General features: G+C 41.0%; 1 protein-coding gene across 2 annotated transcripts in view; it reads left to right on the top strand.

Annotated features, from left to right (window-relative positions):
* The first annotated feature begins 3283 nt into the window (after positions 1-3283).
* Positions 3284-18993, top strand: part of ZFHX4 (zinc finger homeobox 4) — a 152302-nt gene continuing 136592 nt past the window's right edge. The window contains exon 1 of one of the 2 annotated variants that reach the window (XM_062633154.1): positions 3284-3738. The gene's annotated coding sequence lies outside the window, so the exon portion shown is untranslated. Of the gene's footprint in view, positions 3739-5809; positions 6209-18993 lie in introns of those variants that run through there. The other variant, XM_062633155.1, reaches the window with a different exon arrangement.

Genomic DNA, 18993 nt, shown 5'->3' with positions numbered 1-18993 from the left:
GGGAAAAAAAAACAAAACACAAAAAATAAAAAAAAAAACAAACAAACAACCAACCAAACCAAAATGTGTAACTGTGCCTGCAGGAGAAGTTCGGAGAAGGTGGGTGGAGGGCCACCGAGACCAGAAGAGAGGAGCTGAGGGTTAGGCGAGAGTCCTCCGGGGCAATCAGCTGAGTAAGTGAGGGAGGAGAGAGGGGAGCGGGAGCCGGGCCGGGCCGGGTCGGGCCGCGCCGCCGGGGAGCCCGCCCGCCACCCCGCACCGCCCCGCGGCAGCAGATGTCGGCCCCGGGTACTCCTCGCCTGCCTCCCCCAGCCCGCGCAGCGCTCCGCTCTTATCACATCCCACAAACCTGCTGCTGCTGCTGCCTCCCGGAATTAACCTTCTTCGATTTTTCCTAGCTACGTGGCGATTCCCGGGTTTCTTCTAAACTGTTAACATCCCGTAGTGCTTTTTTTTTTCTCTACACATACACTCCCCCACCACCCCCACCACCCCTCCCCCCTCCCCGATAACTACTGTTTTTAGGCAGAGAGAAAAAGAGAGAGAGAAAAAGAGAAAAGAATGAAAACGTTAGAAAGGACAGTAAACAGTGGCAGAAGAAACCCTGAAAAATGTGGACTCTCCTCTCCCAATTCCTGCCTCTATTCCCCCCCCCCCCCTTTGTTCTTTTAGCTGTAACTCAAGTACACCATAAACCTATATCCCCCTCCAAGAAGAGAGAAAGGGAAAAAAAAAGAATCTACGTCCAGAAAAGAATGACTTGACCGTTCTGACGTTTGGTGTTTTGACATTAATGACATTAATGGTATTGATGTTTCACCGGGAGAAAAGCACTAGGAATAAAGGAGGGGAGGGAGGTGGTTGCGGGGGGGACGACTTTAAAACTAAATTATCTTCGTTTCCTTATTCTTCTGTGACATTAAGTATACGTGTTTCTTCACTTGAATTTGAAATAGATGTATTGTTCTCAGGTGTTTCTTCATCACATTGTATTTAATTGTCTTCAGTCTTAGGAAACGTGTTGCCATCCTTCAGGCATGCACTTGAATGGACAATGCATCCTTCTATCTCAGAGTCACGATTCTCCTACAATTTAAGCCTAAAAGTCCTCTTTCCATCATACCCCCTCAATCTGATAACTGTAAACAGGTTTCAGAGGTTTCCTTTTCACTCTTTGTTTGCATTTTTTTTTTCCACCGTGTAAACAATGATGCAGAATATCGTCAGTTTCCTCAGCACCTTCAGGGTGCAGTGCCTGTGGAAATCTGCGTACATTTGCTCACATTTTTTTTCACTGATGAGCTGGTGCAAGGATTAGGTGAGGTTTGAAAAAGGAAGAAAGTTGCTCTCACGAACCCTCAAGTGCCCCTGACTTTTTCTTAAATTCCAGTCTTGGAGATTTTCCTGGAGTTTGAAGTAAGGTTTCTTTGGATTGGGGTAGGGCTCTTTCCCTGCTTTATTGGCAGGCTCCGGTTTTTTGAATAGCTTGGAATAGCTGTACTTTCAGGCTGACGATTTTGTTGTTTGCCTTTCTTCTCCCCCCCCCCCCCGCTTTCCAAAGACCTTCTCTTTTTTTGTGTGTGTGTGTGGTTTTTTGTGTGTTTTTTTGTTGTTTTTTTTTCCCTCCAAAACCTTCACTCTGACCTTAAACATCTGCTTTTAGCAACTCTGTTCCCTGACACTGGCCTGCGCTTCCTTAAGGGCAGCTTTAATTCCTCATCAGGTGGGGATTTTCCTATTAGCTTTAGTTCCAGTACTTCCCAAATGTGCTCCTGCAGCGGAAGGTTTAGGGCCCAGAGAGGTGCGTATTTCTGCCATCCAGGTTTTTGCTGGTTTGTTGTTGTTGTGTGTGCACACTTTTAATGGGAGATTGTGATAAAACCTTCCTGCTGGCTTTTGGTGTTTGAGGCCTAAGACAAGGTTTTGACATGTATTGCCGGAATCACGAACTTCAAAGGCATGTCAGCTTGGAGGTTATGGTTCACCTGTGCAGGGTCTTTGGTGCTGTAAATATCTCTTGCATGTAACTGTGACTTAGGGACCATTTCTGGTATCCCCATTTCTGGAATAGCATTATCAAAAATCTGCACATGTTGCTGCGGTGTATTCGGATGCTCTTTGAATAGTCGTGGTTTTATCTTCAGTAGGGGGTATTTTAAAGTATGTCTATTCCTAGTTTTAGTTAATTATCTTTTAATGAAAGTGTCAGTCATATTCACATCTGCAGTATTAGGTTAAGATAATTAGATTTTCAAATGAGAAGCAATCTTCTTAAATCCCACACAGGAAAATATTTGTAGAAGATTCCAATTTATAATGACATCTGTACATTTTACCCTAGTTTTCATCATAATACCCCCCCCCATCTCTCCAAGAATGAAACGTGTCTGGTAAAATGTAGTGGATAAAATATTAATAAAATATCAATTGGGAGACGATGCATGCATATGCATGAAACCTGTGTTGTATGCAAAGAGACTCTTTCCCTGGGATGATATTTACTTCATTTTGATAAGGTTGCTTACTTTTGATATTGTATATTCTGGAAGACTTTGCTTTTTATTTTGGTGTTATCTCCAAGCAATTACATGGAGGCCACCAAATAAAGCGTGTTACATTTTGAGTGACTCTGCGTGTGTGTAGCGTGTGTGCATATGTGTAAATAAACTGTAGGATGCGACTGCGCGCCTGTGTGCGTGTGTGTGTATGTGTAAATAAATCCAGCTTTATCTCTCTATGGGCAGTTATTCCCTATCTTAGATATATTATTACCTTTCCTTTTACAGGGGTGTCAGACATTCATCAATCCATTGCAAACGTGTTTTTTTCATTAAATCCCCATTAAAAGAGAGAAAAGGGAAGAGAAAGAAAGAAATCTCTCCCTGATGGAATAATTAATTTGGACCTTAAATTTCTTTTTAAGTTCCAGGACAGTTAAAAGAGCAAGTCTGGCGTCCCCCTTCTTTCTCTCTTTCGCTCTTTCTTTCCATCCTTCCTTTTTATTTCTTCTTTAATTTTCCCTAGCCATCTACTTTGTGTGCCTGTGCGTGTGTGTCTGTGTTACTAATGAACTTTGCAGACTTGTGTTTGTATCCACGAGCTCTCTCACTTCTGCTGCTGCCCCTTCTTCTCCGGGCTGGCTCTGGGGCTCCCGCAGCCCCCGGCAGCCGCGGCGGCTCCAGCTTCCCCGGCTCCGGGGCTGCGCGTCATTTGCAGCCCGGAGAATGTTGATCACCTCACTAATTACACCTCTCCCTCTCCTCTTCCCTCTCCTCTCCCTCTCCCTCTCCCTCGCTCGCTCTCTCCTCTCTCTCTCTCCTCTCTCTCTCTCTCTCTCATTCCCAGAGTGCATATCGGGAATAGACACACAAAGACATGCGCACTCAACTTAATCAGCCATTTTTTTAAACAGGGCTAAAACGATAATAATTAGCAGAATAAAGACATATCGGATTTTCATTTCCTTTCCTCCTTTTCCCAACCCCTTCACAACCAAACAGCGAGACCGCGGTCGGCACATGCTTTAACAACTCCCGGACCCCAAAGGACCGCTCCATGCCCCCCACTTCTTGCTCAATCATTTTTATTTTCACCCAATAAAGTTGGAGGATTATTTTTTTTATTATTTTTTTAATGAACCTTCTCTCGTTTACTTGGATGTGATCAGCTGTTAAGTAAATAAAGCAAAACAAAAAAAAGAGGCGAAGATCCAGTAGGAACTGCGAGGGGAAATGGAAAGTAAGTTTTTTCTTTAACTTTTATTGAGTAGTTTGTGTTAAATTTAGGTCGAGTATCGATTATCTTTCCAGGCTGATCTTGCACAATCTTTGATATTTCGCTCTCGCCCGCTCTCTCTCTCCCCCTCTCCCTGTGCCTCTTTCTCTCTCTCTCACATACACACACACTCTCACATCCCCAGATCCCATGTACGTCTCCCCTCTCTCTCTCTCCCCCCTTTTTCCGTCTGTTTCCCCATTTTTAGGTACAGTATTTGCTCTCACTGGGGAAGGAGGGGCTGCTTTTTCTCTCTTCCTTTTTTCTGTCCCTTTCTCTTTTATTACGGGGGTTACGGTTTTTTGTGTTTTTTGTTTTTTGTTTGTTTTTTTTTTGCTTTGGTTCGGGGCTGTTGGTTTGGGTATTTTTTCTCTCTCGGGCTGTAACTTTCGGATTAAGTGGAGAACCCTGCTCAGTTTTCAGAAGAGGTTCGGGGGGTGTCCCCCACTTTTTATTTCGCTCTTTTTTTGTAGGGAGCTCGGGGAGAGGGGGAATACTGTCAGATTAGGGAAGACGTTACGGCTGTCAGAAGTCATCGCTCGCCAGCCCCTTTAGAGCTCGCACTCCGGTTTCGCACCTCGGTCCCCCCAAAACTTTGAGGTGCTTTTTGAAGGCGCATTCTGCGCTCCCACCATTCTTCCGTCTCCTTTCCATCTCCAACCCCCTCGGCCTCCCAAACTTTCGCTTTCGGGCGTGGGGTGGTTGTGATGGTGGGATGCCAGCAGGGCAATGGGGACCCTGACTGCGTGCGTGTGTGTAGGAGAAGGTGTGGGGTGCTTTTTTCCTCTCTCCCCCTACAACCCCCGTTTTTATTTCGCAGGTAGGTTTCTCAGGAGCAGGAGCAGGGATGGCTGTGCGGGTGTGTGTCTGTGTGTGCGAGCAGGGGGATCGCGCTGCTGGCTGCCGTCTCTGGCAGCAGGAGGAAGAGGAGCCCGTTAGGAGCGCGCACTGCCTCGCTGTCAGTTTCGCCGCGCAGCGCGGGGAGGCGGCCCGGCCCGGCCCGGGCCGGAGCGGAAAGGCCCCGCCAGCGGGGATGCGCCGCTGCCGCTGGCTGCGGATGGATGCTGGCCAGGAGCCGGCAGAGCCCCCGGCATCCCCGCCGTGCCGTGCCGCTCCGCAGGAAAGGCTCCTTGCGGGCAGGGTCGGGGCTGCTTTCAGCGCAGTCTTTCTGAGATTTTTGAAGGGGGATGGGGGGGGGGGTGGGGGGTGGGGGGTTTGGAAACTGTTGTTTTGCGGGACAGGCGTCTATTTTATTATTATTTTTAAACCGAGGACGAAGGTGTTTAAGAAATACAACCAGGCAACCGAAAAAAAAAAAAAAAAAGAGCATCTCATAAACAGCGAGAAGGCTGTGCTGTTCCTGGTCTAACTGTTCGTGCCAGAATCAAGTGCATCCTTTCCCATCACAGTGGCTAATGGCAGGCGCGTCCCTGCTTCTCCCCTCTTGCCTTGCATGAAATTTCCTGAAAAAATGCTAATAAACTTTCCCCCATCCGATGCAAACTTACGGCGGTTCCCCTCCACTCTTCCCTTCCTGCACCTTCTACATCCCTCTCCACCCCAGTCTCCCCAGTAGCGGCAGCAGAAAACGCACGGGTTGGTATTTCTTTTGTTACCTGGAGCCGGGCTGCCGGGGTCTCCTGTAGGCTGCTGAGGGCACCGGGTCCGACCGGGAGCGGAGCCGCATCACTCGGGTTCAGCCTGTTTCACCTCAGCGCCGTCCCGAGGAGGCTTTAGCCACCATTCAATAGCACACCCTCCTTCTCCTCCTCTTCCTCCTTCCTTAGGTACCAAGGCAGAGATCGCAAACATAACACCCCCCTCCCCAACAAAAAAAAAAAAAAAAAAAAAAAAAAAAAAAAAAAAAAAAAAAAAAGCCCAACCAAAAGACAACTTGCCAGGCTGAAGATGGTGGATTTACATTAAGCCAGACACAGGGAGGTTCACTCAGGAAGTCTGAGCATCCCGTTTTCTGACAGTTGCATTTCCTCGGCTCCATTCAGTCCTCCTATTTTTATTTTTATTTTTTTTAATTTTCTTTTTATTAGCCTTGTTCCATTTTTAATCAAGGATTATGTAGTTGGCAGGAGGAGAACGAGAAAGACAGTGGCAAGAGAGGGCTCGGGTGCTTTTGGGGTGGTTGCTGTGAGGGTGATTTTTTTTTATGGTGGATTTTTTTTTTTTTTTTCCAATTGTGTTTCCCCTGGATTTGCAGTGGCTCGATCCTTAGGAGCGGTGGTGGAGTGTTTAAAAAGATCATATGTAGCATTATATTTTTAGTTTGGTGGTGGATGGATGGAAGAGGTAGTGAGAAGCCTTTGCAGCCCTGCCTGTTGTTGGTTAGATTGAGGCAGAGACTTGGCTGCGATTGGGACGCGACTGTGACATGGGCATCGATCGCTTCCATTGAGAGCAATGCAAAAACACAGCCTGGGTATGTAACACTCTCAGTGCCATCAACACTTGTTTTACTTTATATTTACTGGCAAAACTGACAGAACGATCTGGAGTGCTTTTCTTTGAAATAAGGAATGCAAACATTTGGATGGGAAGGTGCACAAAGAAGATTGTGGAAGGAAATGGGGGGTTGAAGATTGGGGTGTGTGTTGGGGGGGGGAAGATCCTTAATCATCATTGCTCCACTTCCTATTCAACTGACTGTATTTAAGGAGTTTCTCTCTTTTCTCGACGGGGGGATCCTACTAAACTGGTTGAAATGAAAAAATCAGACAATCACCCTTGAGGGAATATCTGCTAGTTTTCAGGGCTTGTGATTTCAGCTGGTAGGAAGGCACACCAAATAAAAGATGGCTAGCCAGCTGTTTTAACCTCTTGCACCTGGCTCCAGAGCTGGGGCTCACCAGGATTATTCAGTTATTCGTGCTATCTGTGCTTGAATATTTATAGTGTATGATCTAGAGATCCACACAGTGCATCATAGCATCTCTTTCTCCTTTAGTTGTGGGCTTTTTGGACTTCGTCAACATAAGCATGTATTCAATAGTTTTCATTTTTATGATAATGAACACAGACAGTCAATAAAATATAAGGGGAAAAGTCATAAATCTGCAAAAGTGAAACCTACCCAAGGAACAAAGAAAGGTCAGGTAAACCATCTGTGTAAGTCACAGTAACAGTACCTGCTGTTTGGTTTATGCAGTGATACTGCTGTATTGTTCTCTAAAATGAAACTTATCCGCTAGATCAAGTTAAAACTAAAGGAAAGCTGGGGAGATGATAAATGGCATTGCATGCACCTTTTAGAATAGGGAAACGGTTGTGTTCCTTGATTTTTTGAATAGTTTAGGTTTATTTGTGAAGATGGTGCACCAGCAAAGAACATATAAAGGGGGTTGAGAAAAATCACTGTTTAATATTGCAGAATTTACTGCTTCCATTCTGACCATGAGCCTAAATTTACACAATGAAATTTGATTATCTCTAATAACAATATTAGATCCTGCACTGGATGGATGAGAATTGAGGTGGTTTTGTTGATTGCAAGGGTTTAATGTTGCATTTCAGAATCTGATGTGGTTTAGCCTCCCTTCCATTAACTGGAAAACCCCTGAGGTTTTACAATTATTTCTTAAAGATAATACATTTAAGATTGCATTGGTAGGCTGAAGAAAAGTCATAAAGGCAAGAAGGGAAGCCCTTAATAACTCTTGAGATTCAGACATGTTCAGCAGTTAGATTGGCTCTGACTTCACCAAGGGTCGACAATGTGTCATTTCCATGAAGCCAAATTGCCCTCTGCCTATATGATATTAATGTGCAAATCAATATTTCAGGGATTAAATTTCCCTTCTTCATTTTTTATGGTTTCTACCTCAATAAGTCTCAAGTCTATTAGAAGAGGCTGGATGATTTAAAATCTTTCACTGCAGAATGGCTTGTCTTAGCCTTGTTTCACAGACCGCTTTTGGATTTTCGTTATAAAAGACTAAAGGCATTCCAGAGAAGTTGATAGTCAATATAGGGACATGCTCACTGTTGTAAAGCCCTTGTTCGATTAAGAGCTAAAAAGGTACTGAAAATATAATGTATACATTTATATAATATATATACATTCTACTTCTTTAAAAATATTGTGTTAATCACCTATTGATTAATTTCAAAATCAATTGAAGCTCTTTCTTATTAGTGATCTGTTCAGCATTCTTCAGCCTTGTTGTTAATTTTGTTAAACAGCATGCATGAATTAATCTGCTGGTAGAATGTGGTTTGGGTTTTCTTTGAAGCATATTTAAAACTAAGCATTTTTACCTATTGAAGCTAAGTGGTGTGAACAGTTTAGTATTGTGGGGAGAACCAGAGCACTGTTTTCTGCACTTCAGATTCATCATTGTTTTAATGAAGCTGAGGGGCGTTTTGTAAATATTTTATGATTTCTGCTCAGATGCTTATCAGCAATGTTTATTAAGAGTTTCCATTGAATATTCAGGATCGGTTAAAAATTAAAATGGCGTTATCTGATCTGGAAGGAAACAATACATGACAGAAAATTTAGGTCAAAATAGGAGGTTGTGACTTTATCGCATAATCTTGGGAAGGCCCTACTGTCTATCATTTAGTGTTGTTTTATAGTCTTAGACCATCTGGACCAAGTTCCGCACAGCTGCATGAATTTCATATGTGATAGAACATTTTTTCCATTCAGTGTGAAATGTTCCTTCCTAAAAACGTACACCAGACTCGCTTAATTTAGTCTACTAAAAGAAATGCACATGAAAAAGGACAAAAGGCTCTTTAATCTCTGCAAGCTGTTTGTTTTTCTTCAAGATTCCTGTCTGTTTGGGTTTGAAAAGTCATGTTTATTGAGCAGATGATTCTGAGGTGTGACATTAAAATAATATATGATTTTTGTGCTAGTTTCTGCTCTCCTGGTTAATTTGCAGAACTACTTTTTATGCCTGTCAAAACACAGAGTTAATCTATTCTTATTTACAATTAATCTCAATAAAATTAATCTTAACTATGCCTTAGTCAGTAGCTTAAAATATCTAATTATATTCAATTAACTGCTGTCATAGTAATTAACACTGCTTAATTGCCTCTGCATATATTTATGTAAAGCTCATTAGTTACTGCTTGCTCTTTTTTCCTTTTCTCATTCTCATTTTTTGTGGCTCTGAGAGTGCTGACATAAAACCCAGTCTAGTTTTTGACAATTTGGGTCTTGAAGAACCTGTGGCAATGGCAATACATGTGTTTGTAACCTGTTATGTTGGTAAATATTTGCATTTTCATTTGAAAAAAGGGTACCAGAGCTGGATCTCTAAAGAAGTCCCAGACCAGCACCCCTCCCCGCCCCCCCCCCCTTCTTTTTTCTACCCAAACATACACAAAAATGTTTTCTAGCCTTGTTGATAGAAATATGAGAAGCCAGGTTAAGCTTTGTGTTTATAAATGAAGAGCTTTTCTGCATCTGCCTTGGGGCTGTACCCAGAAGGCAGAGCTTTGCTGCTCCAAATTCATTCAAAGGGTTAAAGACTTGGCCAAGGTTCAAACTGAGAAGCGCCCAGGGAAAGTGCATGTGAATATGTACAAGTTTCGTGTAATTAGTGCTTAATTATATTAACATATGCAAATTGTCAACTTAGGAGCTTGTTGAGCTGGCAAAGATCAGCCAGGCACAATTGCTGTATTGTTCTGAAACAATAATGGATTTCAAGTTGGATTGTGAAAACACATAACTAGCTATCTAATTTAACTCATACCATGGTGAAATTTCATTAGTTTCCATGGAGACTGGTTTAATTGTGCTGACTAATGTTCTGGGCTGCAGAATGTCCTAAAAAGAAAGCGCTGTTTGCCTAATCCACCTTACAATGACACTTGTTTGTACATGTTTCCCTTGTGTGAGAATTTGCATATGCAAATAAATAGTTTCTCTGCCCCATTTGTCATGGCTGTTCATTACCCATGAAGAGGACATTGTTACTAGGCTGTTACTGAGTCTCCCAAGACAGGATAGTGTCAACCAGTCCGGCCACATTCTTTCATAATTTGTTTCTGATTAATAGACCAAAGTGAGGCTCATTCTATTCAGGCCTCTGCAAAGGGAAGGTCAGTTCTGTCACTGAAAAGAGTTTCTGCAGCAACTGAAGTTTTTTTCTCTCCCTCCCCCTTCTCCCCTCTTGCATTGGCTAAAATAATAATATTTAAAATAATGTATTCTTCCTCTAAGGAATAACTCCACTAATAATCTCTAGTTTCCTAAGCAAAAGATAGGAAAATAAAGGAGATTCTGGTATTGGAATATTAATCCTGTTTTTGACAGAAAGGTAAACTGATATAATTGCTTTTCAGTCGAAGGAATGGGGGTTTATACAAGTGTGAAAGCATCGGAAAAGGATTAGCATTTTTTTGCATAATGAAAAGCTCTGTTGAATAGGGCACTGAATGGTTGACTGAATGACTGAGATGAAAGGAAGATGAAAATGAAGGCTCCTCTTTCTTTATGCCTATGTTCAGCTCTCCCTAAAGTTATGTTTGTCCAAGGCTTGAGAAAACAAGCAGAAGCTCAGATTTTAGCAACTTGCTAAGATCTCCTGAGTTTCCATCATCGTGTGAAGTAGTATGTGTGAGAGTAGTATGTGTGCAACTAAAGGATGAGAAACACAGGTCTGTATGGAGAGGAGCTCCAGAACATGACAGGCAAACCAAATATTGACTATTGGGTATGGAGGATTCCCAGCACTTTACTTGGGGGAGGGAAAGAGGCAGGAGGGGGCCTGCAGGGAGGGAAGGAGCTATTTTAAAAGTTGCCAATGGAAATTATGCATCAAAGCAAAATAACCTAATAAAGTTTGGTATTCAAGGAAGCAGGGTTTAGTCAATATCTGTTTTAATTATTAAACTATTTCTCTCTTGGAAAAAGTTATGAATTCTGACTCAGTGCTAAGTGTTTATGTGGTATAGGAGCCTTGCTGGGGAAAAAAAAATGACTCTCTTCGTTTGGCTTTGAAAATAGAGAAAGCTTACTGAAACAGAAATTGATACATGCATATAAGGAGCGGGGTTTTTGGCGTGACTGCATCAGTGTACACAGGTTGTTTAAAGCAGATGGATTCTGGTAGATTTAGGTGTCAAGAAAGGCCCCGTCCTCCTTCTGCAATCAGTGCTAGCCCGTACTGATTTCAACCAGAGCAGGATCAGGCCTTCAGACAGGGCTGCAACTGGTTAGCTGTTGACAATGTGATCAGTGCTTCTAATTATGTTCTCTCAACAGTAATTAGAGCAGTTAAAATACCATAAGTGTTGAGCCACTTTTGAAAGTGGAAAGTGGTTCTTTTGTACATATGTAAATCAAATGCAGTGTGAATAATTATTTGTATGTATGCATATTAAATAGTCCTTTTTTTTTTTTTTTTTTTCAGGTCAACATAATTACCGATTTAGAGCTACTATGGAAAACTGTTGGTAGTTAGACTAAATATTAGCTTGTTTGGGGGATTTTATTTTTAGTTTGCAGAACATTTATTTGTAAATGCTTGTTAGTTCAGTATTGGACTTTATTTGATAATATTTAAACAGTTTGAGATGCCTCTGAAATTGGGATTATTTATGGATAAATGAAGTAAAACTGTAAATGCAGAAAGTGCTTGGTAAGAATAAAGTCACAAAAATTCCCTCTTTTAAGACAAAGTTAAAGACCTTCTATGGGGCTTGCGAATGTTTTACTGAGCACTTTATGAAATTCCTTAAAACTTCTTTTAAAGGAGCATGCTTAGGGGATAGTCTTTCATTCTGGGAGTAGTTTATTAGTGTATTTCCGTAAGAAAAATGTGTTAATTTTAAAAATAAATTAATTTACATTTTAAAATATTGTTAACCGAGCACCATGTGTTGTCTCTGGCAAAGTTCCAGCCACTGTAGAACTGAATAATACATGGGTTAATAACTTATGTGATGTCTGCATTCTTACTGAATGGGCAGAAAACCAGAACACTGAGATACTGGGATTCAAGATTTTACGGAATAAGATGTAACACAGAATATGTTTGTGTGAACAGATGCACAGATAGAATAAATTAAAAGGCACGTGTTCATTACTTTTACCTAGTAGGTCATGGGTTCTTTTTGTTTGTTGTTCCAATTTGTTGTTGGTTTTGAAAGGGGTAATAAACATACTTATCAATAGTAGGATTTAGCAGACCTGTAGAGATAAACTTGTTTTGCATAAATAAGGGCAGCAAATTTAGTCTTTAATACTCTATTCATTTTTTTACTAGTCCCTGTATAGCACACTTACACCAATATTTTCATTATTACTGCAGCTTTTTCTTAGTTCCAGACTGAGCCAGAAAAGTTTGTACTGGTCTGAAATATGGCTGTCTTGTTGAGGATTGACTTTTTTTGCTTAAACAAAATATTCTCAAGAATGGTTTAACTTAGTTATATGATCAAAGTTTGCCATATTAAGATTTTTTTTTTTATATGTTCACATTGCTCAGAATCACTTTTCAAATAAAAATCTAAAAAAAGAACCCGAAAAAAACCTGAGAGATATTTAGAAAGTAATTTGTCCAAATTATATTTTATTTGGTTTTGGTACTTTTGAGAACGATTTTTAAAATGTCCAGAAACTGGGATGTCTTTACAGATAAATCTAGCACTTTTAGCATTCCTGGAGATCTGATAGGCTGTACCAGCTCCTAAGAAGGTGTTATAGTCCTTCAGGTCAATAGTTCACAAACTAAAGGCTGTATGATAGACCTTGATGATTCTGAAAAATTTACTATATAGGCTTCAAGCGCTAGATGTACATCTAAGACTGTATTGAAATGGACAAATTTTATGGTTCTGAAACAAAGAAATCCTTACAAAATGCCTGTGTTGATGTGAGCCTAGGGCATGTAAACCCAAAAGAATCATATTCTTTCCATTGACTCCAAACTAAATTAACAGCAACTCCTGTGAAATCAGAGGAGTGATACCGATGTAAAACTGGCAAGACATACAGTTTTGATCTTAGTAAAAAAAAGAATCAGGCCTTTAGTTACCAGTTGACAAGAATTCCATGAAATCAAATTTACAAGGTTTCATCTTCTCTTTTGCACTACCATTTCCATTTTTACGAATGTTGTGCTTAGTGCAGAAGGCACAGGAGGGTCTGTAAGAAAGAGGTTTTCCAGAAAAGCTGGCTGGAGTCAGTTCTGTTCCTTTTACCAGGTAATGGCAGAGCTCAGGGTCTGGGAGCAGCAGCTGCTGAAGTCTAGCTCCTCCTTGTTTTGACACCGAGGCTGCCTTATAAATTCACCTAATCTGAGATGACAAGGCACCTGTCGTTAGTAGTGCTCCAGTGTTTAGGACTCTGATGGAACCCTGCAGTAATCCCAGTTATTTGCACACTTGTTCCAGAAGTTGGCAGTGTAACAGATAAGAATAATCTCTTTTTGAAAATAACAAAACCTAATTTGCTTCTTTCCCTTTCCTTGCTGGGGAGGATCCTTTGATTTTTGGTATTCAGAAGGCCAGAGCTTTTGCAAGAAGAGGGAAAAAAAAACAAAAAAAGCTTGGATTTGCCAAGTGCTACATGATGGTTTTAAATGCAGGTGGGTTTTTTTCTGTGTGAGAAACCTGGTCACCTTCAAATAAGGGTTTCTCCTTACTTAATACCTAACACTTCATGTGCCTTCCCCACTCCAGAAAATAAGGTTCTGAGTGAAAAGTAGCTTCCTAAACAGGAAGCTTATTCCTGTGGGTTTCACTCTGGTCCTTTTATATTTTTTTATATGGAAATATGGCTGTTGATTTTGTTTACAGCACTGAGGGTTTAAATTGAAGAAAATGTAACATTTCTAAAATAAATTATTTAGCTATATGGCAAATGTCACCCTTCAGTCTCTCAGTTCCTTTGAGCTTTATGAACCATTCACCAAAAAAATCACTTTCTTTCTTTGCCATTACAGCACCCTTTGGGGTGGGAAATGTCACCCCAAGCACAAACAACCATGAGCCACAGTGTGCTTCAGGACAGTTTTTCAGCAGAAGCACCCAACTGCTGTAGGGAGACAAAATATGATTTCTCACTGGGTCATCAGCCTGTGCACTGGGACAGCCATTTCAGCTCTGGTGAAAAGAGTCACTGGAGTTTTAAGTCCCACCTTGTCTGGCCCGTAGATTTCTTTCTCACTTGATGGGTGGTGTCCCCAGCACTGCTGCAGTTTCCAGTTTTGTCTGAGGGCCTCTTCCAAAGTCCAGTGCCACCTCATCGATTTCTCTGGGTTTGGATCAGGCCCTAGCAAGAGGATGAGTGTCCTCTGCTGAGGCACCCGCCACAATTCAAGCAGCGGTAGGTCAGCACTGCTGGGCAACCATCCCCCAGCCCTGCGGCAGGGACCGTGCACTGAAATCACAAGGCAGAGCGGTGCCATCAACTTTTTTTTTTTTCTGAAGTGAGTGGAAAGGCAACAAGAAACAATGGAGTCGAAAAATGTTAGTATTTAAACACAGCAGAAACTGAGAGCCTGACAATAACTCAGCTACTACAGAGTCAATTCAGCCATCTGGAGATCGTGACATGTCCAGAAAGGGAGGGGTGGGGGGGAGAGACAGACCTTAAAAATGAAGGATTTCATTCCATGTTGAAATGTATTCTTCACGCAGGCTGCTGCTTTAATGTTGAACAGCTTAGGTCTCTGAGTGGTTTTGTGCATCAAAGACGTACGTACCGAAACACCTAGTGTCTTGCCGCAGTTGGATGTTAATGTTTCTGGACCAGTGTTGCTTGGCCCAGCACTGAGTTTATGTTTGATATCTGTTTGTTTTTCAATGTTATCATTATTTAAAAATAGATTTTGAGGCTGTTTGATTTTTTTAAATATATACAATGGCAGTGATTTATAAACATTCCTGGTTTCAGCTGTAGCTGTACAAAAGGGCTGAATCTGCTCTCAGCATGTTTTTTACATGATTTTAATAATTGGAAGCAAGTATGTTAGAAATCTTTTAGGTTCATTTAAAAATCTATGCAATTTAAACAAATGCTGGATTGTGTAATGGTTTGTCTGGGAATTACTTAGGCTGCACAGCGTAATAATATTTTATTAGCTGTGATTTGTTTTCTAGGAGGAAAATGGTGTTTTTTATGTTGTGTGTTACGTTAAAACTTGGCACTGAAATGGGACAGTACCTGAACATGGATTTCTAAAAAGGTGGCACAGTAGTTGCCCAAAAGGCGAAGACTTGAGAAAAATTGGGGCAAGTCATTTCTTTCCTGAAATGAAGCAGGGCACAGATTAGGAGCCATTAAGGCTTGCCAGGAGTTGCTGGTCATAAGAAGCCTGTTTAAGTGCTCACTGTCAACAAGGAAATCATGGGCAGCACTTAAAGTGGCTCACCTCTGATTTATTCATAAACCTCACACGAGCACTTGGCTTTGTTCTTGCTCTGGTAAGGGGGAACTGATGCCAATAAGAACAGGAATAAAGAGCTTCTTGCATGGTCCAAAAGTGAATAGCACTTTATCTCAAAGCATGACCTCCATTCCCAAGATCTGTTGTGTTACAGTTGACTCTGCTAGATGTGTATTCTCAGATGAATTGCTAGAAGAGGTTACAACAAATATATACTTTGTAAACCCTCTAGATGTAACAAGAACTATGTATCTGGAACTTAGGTTCTAACTTGACAGAAAGGTTGCGTTATTCATAGCGGACTGAGAGATTTCCGTTTCAGTGTTTTATGTTGGCTGTTTTAATGTGAGTCAGAAAACAGTATGATCATATGGCTGCAATTCAAATGAAAATTTTATATTCTTTAAGGGATTCATTTGAGAAATATATTTTGATAAAAGCAGACGCACAGAAATGCGAAGTAGTTCAGAGGCGGAAAAGAAAAGAAAAGAATTGACTTTGTTTCTAGACATATTTGATTGCTGCTGCTTTATTTTTGTTTTTCTAAAAAAGGCAAAGTAGTGCTCGCAGTCCGCAATGGGGGAAGGGACCTTTCGAAGACGGTCAACTGCCATGTTTGCACTGGGGCAGAGGTTGAGTACAGTTACTTAAATCCCCAGAGAAACATTTAGTTAACGCTAGTCTCTTTCTGATCCTGTCTGAGTCTGGTTTGCTTTTTAATGAAGTTTGTTTGTGGCTGTGTTTAGGTTATGTTTTTAAACTGACTTGCATTTTCACAACAGATTTGACCAAAGGTGCCGTAATGGAAGACAGTGATGAGAGTTAATGATACGTCTTTGATAAAGCAGTCCTCGTGTGCAATCTGATCACAGCCATCAGCTCATTTGTCATGGCTGAAGTGAAAATGTCAGGACCAATGAGTGTATCAGTGCTGAAGGGGGCGAAAGGGCTTTTGGAGACACTTTTGTACTGGGAGTGGGCCATAGTTTAGATGCAGCTCTAGGGAAATACTGGGATTAGCCAACTCTGTGCACAAATCCCTAGCATAACAGAATTAGTTGGGAAAATGAGGTTTGTTAGGAAAAAAAAATAAATCTGTAGAACTGCTCTAGGCTGCAGCTCAGGAGCTATTCAAGCCAGTAAGGCATTTTATTAAAATAATTTTAACAATGTGAACATACATTCCAACAAAACTCACAATTGGTAGCCAGCATTATAACAAAACCCATCTTTATGCATTTTGCATATGTGTGTGGGTTTGCTTCTGGAAAAAAAAGGAAAAAAGATTTTAAAATAAATGCAGTTATCATAATCTTAAATGAAGGCTTTCTGAATTTGACACAGTGGAAATTAATATAACTTACATAAATGCAAACTGATGCTGATGATCTTTTTTGCATAGGTTATTTCAAATAAAAGATAAGGGCAATCTTCCTGCTGCAGACACGTCTTTACTCAGGAGGTGTAATTCATACTATAGGAATATATTGATTGCCAAACTGGGACTCTGGTGTGGCTAGCCTCCTCTCTCTTTGACTGGTCTGTAGAAGATGTTTCAGCAGAGTATCACAGAAGGCAGATGTAGGATAACTTATTGTATACTCCTGCCTTGCCACAATTGCAAATGCAAATTGTTTAGACCTCTGAAGAGTAAGGTTTAATATCCCTTACATTTTTTTTTCTTTTTCCTAACTTTTTTTTTTTTTTCGAGTGCACATTCATTACAATAACTCTGGATACTTTTGACAGCTAGCTTTTATTGTTTTTTAACGTTGGCAGATTTGTGATCTCAGTGGTAACCTGCATCAATGAGTCCTACTATCTGACCCCTTCCGTCTCTCATTGTGGGGTTTTAATTTGTCACAGTTTAGCTTTCTTGGAAACTTGCTACTTGTCTTTTGGTAAGCCTTGTCTTGCTACCTTCTATGTACTTGGAAAAAGCAGGGTGCTTTTGCCACTATGCTGTCCATAAAAATGCTGAAGAATTCTTCATTTATTTGAGGTGGGGATCCTACTTGCCAGACCTATTCAGCTGCTGTGGAACTGGGTAGGTGTTGAACCAGGTAATCCTATTAGCTGTACTATGCCAGCTCAAGAGGAGTGAGCAGGAATGAGTTATTCCATCTCCAGTGTGTGGAGTGGTTATTGAGGAATTGTCAGAATACTAGATGTGTGTAGTTGTCTGTCTGGCTGCATGGTTAATCATGGCTATTTGCCTGTGGAAGGGATATTTACCTGTTTTGCTGCATTTCCCATGTTTTTGATATTGTAGAATTGGGGTTGTTTTAACGTCACAGATCCATGCCAAGGATGAAAAACTGGGCTAAGGCAGTTTTCCCCTTGTTTGGTGTAGCTACTAGAAGTGCTGCTGCGAGTTTATCATCTTACCTTTTAAATGGAAGGCTGAAATGAAAATTAAGTTTGGTATTGACTCCATTGTATATCACTGATCTGGTACTTGCCACCATTATGCAAGGCCTTTGAAACAGAGCATAGTGTGGCAGAGAATGGCACTGGCCTTCTCTGCGCTCTGGGTTATTAGTGTGCCTGTGTCGCTGCTGTATGTTGCAGAGTGTTCACCTGTGGTGGAAAAAGCTCTCTTTCTTTTTCTTTCCCAAAACTTGGTCATAAGTTTGGGAACAGGCAGAGTTAGCACATACACTGATCACAGGAGGTGGAGAGCAGGGGATATGTGGCAGAGCCTTAGGCTGTGGCTCAGAAACCAGGTAATTGCCTCTGATAAGCCTAGGCTTCCTCACAGCCGGCTTGCAGCTGGCATATGAAACTACCTTTTGTAGTCATGGGCTTTGGGGCTGTGGTCCTTCTGGGCCTTTTTGTGCTACGAACATGGCCACAGGGACTAAAGATACCAGGTAACCTCAAATCTGGCATGGAAATGTGTAACAAAGCTGCAGTCACTAGCCTTTAAACCCCAAACACTTCTCTGTTTATGTGTCAGTGTGAGTGGCAGCAGCAGAGTAATTTATTTAATCTAACTAATACTTATCTTTGTTAGGAGTCGTCTGCAGATTTCTTCCATTTCATGTACAGTGAATTGTCCTCTTTCAGATAATGTGCTTGTACAACCTTTTTTTTTTGTTTAATTCCACTGATTTATAGTATTGAAGTGAAATATCTGATGCCTGTTTCCTGCACTTTGACTGTACATAGTCAAAGAAGCTGATGAGATCCTTCTTTCCCTTCCACAAGCCCTTTAGCTGTTTTAAATGTATAATTATCATTGCATGTCATTTGATAGCTGCACTAATTGCTGCCAACCATTGTCTGTTTGCACTTAATGCTGAAACCTGATCAACATCCTGCTTTGGTTGATGTTTGGTGGTAAACTTTAATTAACTCTTATTGCATTGAAGAAGAGCTCAGTCTCTGTGCTAACTAATCATTTACCTTCATTATGTCCTGACAGCTCCACTTGCTCCTGGTACTAATAGATACACCAGTCAGTAAATAAACCTGCAAACCTTCATGCCTTGAAGTTGTTCCACATTGATATTTTGTTGCTTAGAGTATAATGGCGTAAAGATAATTATTTCAGTTAGTTTTGTACCTCTGCTTTTCCAGACACCAATATCAAATTGCCTTTTTCATGCCAGACGATATCATTTTAATAGTAACTGTTGATTTAAGATAACATTATTCCTTCAGCATGGTTCCTATATACATGCATCTTTTGAATCAATACAATTAAGCTTGTCTCCTGTTGGAATTCTTGTAATTATTTTTCCTGAAATACTTTTCCTGTAATGATATTGAAGTTAAAGTAATCAGGTTACTGGCAGATCATGTAAAATTCAACTCAAAATTGCTGGCTGCTTGATTTTAATTTGTCCGA

This window comes from Pezoporus occidentalis, unplaced genomic scaffold (genome assembly GCF_034315485.1).
Source record: "Pezoporus occidentalis ecotype Australia unplaced genomic scaffold, CSIRO_AGI_Poc_V1 ctg4, whole genome shotgun sequence".
Classification (NCBI taxonomy): Eukaryota; Metazoa; Chordata; class Aves; order Psittaciformes; family Psittacidae; genus Pezoporus; species Pezoporus occidentalis.
This window is presented reverse-complemented; position numbering and strand designations above follow the sequence as displayed.